The sequence below is a fragment of the Temnothorax curvispinosus genome, unplaced genomic scaffold (genome assembly GCF_003070985.1).
Source record: "Temnothorax curvispinosus isolate PA1 unplaced genomic scaffold, ASM307098v1 QBEX01011071.1, whole genome shotgun sequence".
NCBI classification, from domain to species: domain Eukaryota; kingdom Metazoa; phylum Arthropoda; class Insecta; order Hymenoptera; family Formicidae; genus Temnothorax; species Temnothorax curvispinosus.
This window is the reverse complement of record NW_020220851.1, coordinates 1-4,986: the sequence shown is the minus strand read 5'-3', so window position 1 is coordinate 4,986 and position 4,986 is coordinate 1. Positions and strand designations below refer to the sequence as shown.

The following is a 4,986-nucleotide window of genomic DNA, read 5'->3' as shown; positions in this document are numbered from 1 at the left end:
AAAATAAGTTTATTAAAGAAGCATCGCGAATTAAAATGTTTATTCTTCATTTGTTCTTAAAAGAAATTTCTTATGTTATTTATAATTAAAAATATATAATTGATGCATGATTATTAACATCGAGATTAACACAGAATCTATTGCGTCAAAAAGTTGTAACTATATACATATACCATTCAGAATTTATGAATTATTTTTTAATTATGTATTTAAAGTTAAGGGTTTTTTTTTAAATAACCGCAATATTAATTAGATGGCAAAGTTAATTAAAAATTCTATCATTTTTATTTTTAATAATATTAAAAATAAAAATAATAGAATTTTTACTTTTGATATCCGGCCGCCGCTATATGGCACCGACATTTTGAATTTATCAACTGAATTTAACATCAGATTAATATTTAGCAACCTGAAAAACTCTTGAGTTTGAGTAACAAGAAAAATTTCATAGTTTCTCAATTATATAATGGTCTATGTAAGTCGCAACTTTGATGCAATAGACTCTATGTTAATCATCAATATCTTTTTAACTACAATTGACATAACAAATTTTTAAGGGCTAAAAGAGTAATTATTTAGAATACGGGCCTGAACGCGAATATAGATAAAATTATGTTCAATCGACGCGTTTTTGCACGAAATGAAAGAATCTGGCAGATAAACGCGGCGGTCTGCCTCGCGAACCGAGATGTTAACGGTTAAATGTGACGACTATCAGGTTATGAGACCTGTCATACCGACGAGATGTAGCGACTACGAACATGCCCTGCGGCCATATGCGCATGCTCAGTGGCCGCACGCGCATGCAGCAGATCACGTGACAACTATTTGGTTGGTAAGTCAGAAGTGTAACATAATTCGAAATGATATATATTCTTTCGGCGTATAGATTAGTGACGCTTTAAAAGTATTTAAGTGTTTAAAATGCGTCAACTAACCTATGTAAGTTAGTAACGCGCTTTAAAAGTATTTAACCGTTTAATGATTTTCGTTAAAGCAGGGCACACACACACGTGTGTATCCTCTGCTTTATAGAAGTTGTGATTTTCGTTAAAGCAGGGCACACACACACGTGTGTATGCCCTGCTTTATAGAAGTTGTGATTTTTGTTAAAGCAGGGCACACACACGTGTGTATGTATGCCCTGCTTTATAGAAGCTGTGATTTTCGTTAAAGTAGGGCACACACACACACACACATGTGTATGTCTTGCTTTATAGAAGTTGTGATTTTCGTTAAAGCAGGGCACACACACATTCGTATGTATTTGACCGGAAATGAATGTCCGGGAAAGAATCTACCATATGAAATCGTTTGTATTTCGTATGAAGACTTTTGAAGTGCAATTGAAAAGGTTTGTGAGTCATTCGTTTAATTGTAATTAATTAATTATTTTTACACCATGCATTTAGCCGAAATAGATAAATTAATAAAAGTTTTTATACGGAATCGTTTGTATTTTGTATGAAGAGTTACGAAGTGTGATTAAAAAGGTTTGTGAGTCACCCAGATAATTTTAATTAAATATTTATAAACTCGGTAATTAGCCGAAATATAGATTTTTAGTTATTCATGTTAAAAGAAGAAGGCGCTAGAGTTCCCGAAGGTCCATCTGCAATCAGAATTAATATGAACGTTTTAAAAATTATTTTATACTGAAATAAATAAATATACAGGCTAATAAGCCTGTAGCTATAAGCGATAGTTGCTAATTAAGTTTGTAAAGATTGTACCAGCTGTGCAGGGTGAAGAGCAGGTTATCTCAAACGCCCTGCCACAACCCAATTAAAAGAGACTCAAATGTCATTACCGCTGAGAAGTACTTTTTGCCATTTAAGTTAGCATGTCAGAGCAACCGGATTGTCCATTGCGTTCCACCTTGAATTTTTTTTACAGTCGTTTATTAGGATTGCCCTACTTTTAAATTGAGCGCTTTTAAATGTATTATTATTAAACTACCGATATATTATTAGTAATTTAATATTAAAACTTGACAGAGTGACGTAAACTAATTCGCTCATAGTATTATAACAAAGTATTATGCGTTCAAATTCTCGAAAGCTAATAGCTTCTTTACTATGCTCTCTCTTTATGTTGATCGATTCAGATAAAAATCTCCGAAGTCTTTCTTTCTCTCGCGATATTCCTAGAGTAAAACTGTACAAAAGCTCTACGAAATTGGCGATATTTTTCACGGATCTGGTTCGAGTCTCGGCTCTTGAGGAAGGTGCGCATGTAGAAAGAGTACGCCAACACAGTTTATCCTGCTAAATGGTTATCAATTTTCTATAAGTTTTGTATTGTACATAAATTATAGAATATCTAAACGTTTCTTTTTTTTTTCGATGTCCTGTGACATATTGTACAATAGAGTTACAAATAAAGATAAAGCCACACTTTACGTATAATCTAATTCAGTCTTTGCTAATGTTACATAATAACGTGCAAAAGAACTAACAGTTAGACTATTTAAGAGGCTATTTAAGAATTTTAATTGATACTGGAAGCATAAAACTGTTCAGCTAGCTTTACACAAGATATTGGTCTTCTTCTTTATGAAATCGTCAAATTATGATTATGATACATTTCTACATTATCACCAGCATCGAATCTAATCTTATTTATCGTGATACTCTTGAGAAACTGTTAATCCATTGTCTTAACTCGATCGCGGCGCAGAACTGCGTCCACCAATATTGTTCTTCTCCCTCCAATCAATTCCCGTAAAAGCTGTCTACATATTGAACAGTCGATACAACGACGGCAGATTAGTCTGAAATTAAGCACACGTTAACAATCACTCTTCTTGCTACAATCACAATTCTCTTTTCAATCGCATACCTTGATTATGACATACCTGTAGACACGGGAGTCAGATCGTCGGCAGCAGGTATGCCTCTTTCCGACGCCATGGAAAAGAGATTCATGATGGTAGTCGCGCAACAAAATACACACTGCAACTTATCCCTAGGAGTCTTATACACCGATATCACAGCCAATTCAGCCTGCGCCCATGACTAGGGGCATTCGTAATGATAAACTTTTGAAATGCGTAGGTCCCTGTGATTTGAAGTTACGACTTTTGCCAACTTATTGATATGACCGTGAAAAAGCTGGTCCCTATATACATCTCCATCTTCATTTAGATAGAGCGTATTGTGGTATACCCGTGCCATGACGGTTCTTTCCACTACAACTCTCGCCAAATCTAACTGGTTGGCGCTTGCCGCTGAAAGTAAGAAGTAAGTTCAGACGTCTCTGAGCACTCCGCTAAGATCAATTGCGAGATAAATAATTATATTCATGTACATTGCCAAATCGGATCGTTGTCCATTTCCACGTGGACCTTCTCTATAAAATTATCCACGAGATCCTGTTTCTCGTCAGCTAGCGTAAGCTTTTTAAACTCTTTGCAGGAGGAAAGCTTTCTTTTTTTTCCAAAAATACCCTCACACAAACGGATACAAGATGATTATTGATAGCATCCCGATCGCACTTAACTCGCACGCATAATCTGAAAAATATTATTATTAAACGGTTAACATCTTACATTTAAACATCTTACATTTACTTATACATTACATACAAAAATGATATTTATATATAAACAGTACCTATCTAAGTGAGCTAATGTCAACAGCAATCCCTGACGACATCTGATTAAATATGCGATATATGGAGATCGCTTTTAATAATCCTCTCGAAGTGATTTGAAGAGCTTTCTACATCCATCGTCATTAAATAGACGCACGCAACGTAAAGTTTCATGAAGATGAGCTAGTTAGACTTAGCTAACTAAGAGCCCCCGCACAAGACTCTCGTATGATAGCGTAGCGTAACTTAATGTGGATCAACGCACAAGAAACGTATCGGTTAGAGCCTCCGCACAAAACTTTCGTATGGTAACGTAACGTAGATCAATGCACAAGAAACGTATTGACGTATAACGCCGTAACCGATACGTTTCTTGTGCGTTGACCCACGTTTCGTTACACTACGTTACCATACAAAAGTCTTATGCGGAGGCTCTAAGACTTAGCTCAGCTTCAGTTTTGCCGTTTGCTATGACAGAACCCTCCTGCTGATGTTCCCCATCAAGCCTCACGTTATCTTCCTCCGCCTCTGAGTCTCCATTCGCGCGAAGATCACGTTGATCATCTGCATGAGAGTCGCACAGGCTGTTGCTTGATTCACCAGGTTGCGTGACGACAAGTAAACGTTGTAAACAGTACGAATTGTTAACAGTACCGTATCCTCGTATACCTCCACATGCTGGCTTGTCATTACAGTCAGCAGAGCTTTAATAATCTGCAGCTGCACACTCTCATCGGTCGGTGGACCGGTGAAGCAACCGCAAATTGTCTCGACAATGCGCACAATCAGCAGCTTGTTAGGCTCCGTTGAATCAGGCACATTGCCAGTGAGATGGCTATATGCGATTACTTTTGCAGGCAGTCCAGTGCTGTGTCACCACAATCCGTAGTGACTAGCTCTGACATGCTGACTCAAATGGCAAGAAGTACTTCTCAGCGGTAATGACATTTGAGTCGCTCGTAATTGGACTGTGGCCTAATTAAGGGCGTTTGAGATAACCTCTTCACCCTGCACAGCTGGTGTACATCTTTGATCTCGTTACGGAGGTCCTCTGCAAGATGGAAATATGAGTGACAAACTTAATTAGCAACTATCGCTTATAGCTACAGGCTTATTAGCCTGTATATTTATTTATTTCAGTATAAAATAATTTTTAAAACGTTCATATTAATTCTGATTGCAGACGGACCTTCGGGAACACTAGCGCCTTCTTCTTTTAACATAAATAACTAAAAATCTATATTTCGGCTAATTACCGAGTTTATAAATATTTAATTAAAATTATCTGGGTGACTCACAAACCTTTTTAATCACACTTCATAACTCTTCATATAAAATACAAACAATTCCGTATAAAAACTTTTATTAATTTATCTATTTCGGCTAAATGCA

General features: G+C 36.5%; 1 long non-coding RNA gene across 3 annotated transcripts; it reads right to left on the bottom strand.

Moving 5' to 3' along the window:
• Nucleotides 1-2,468: 2,468 nt before the first annotated feature.
• Nucleotides 2,469-4,848, bottom strand: LOC112461100. Of its 3 annotated transcripts, XR_003041522.1 has the most exons (5): nucleotides 4,249-4,848; nucleotides 3,615-4,158; nucleotides 3,310-3,514; nucleotides 2,858-3,229; nucleotides 2,469-2,773 (listed from the first exon to the last, which is right to left on the bottom strand). It is a non-coding gene; the product is annotated as an uncharacterized LOC112461100 (long non-coding RNA). The 3 variants fall into 3 exon arrangements; XR_003041521.1 differs by having other exon boundaries at nucleotides 2,842-3,229; nucleotides 3,615-4,841; XR_003041520.1 differs by having other exon boundaries at nucleotides 3,615-4,837.
• Between the last annotated feature and the right edge of the window lie 138 nt (nucleotides 4,849-4,986).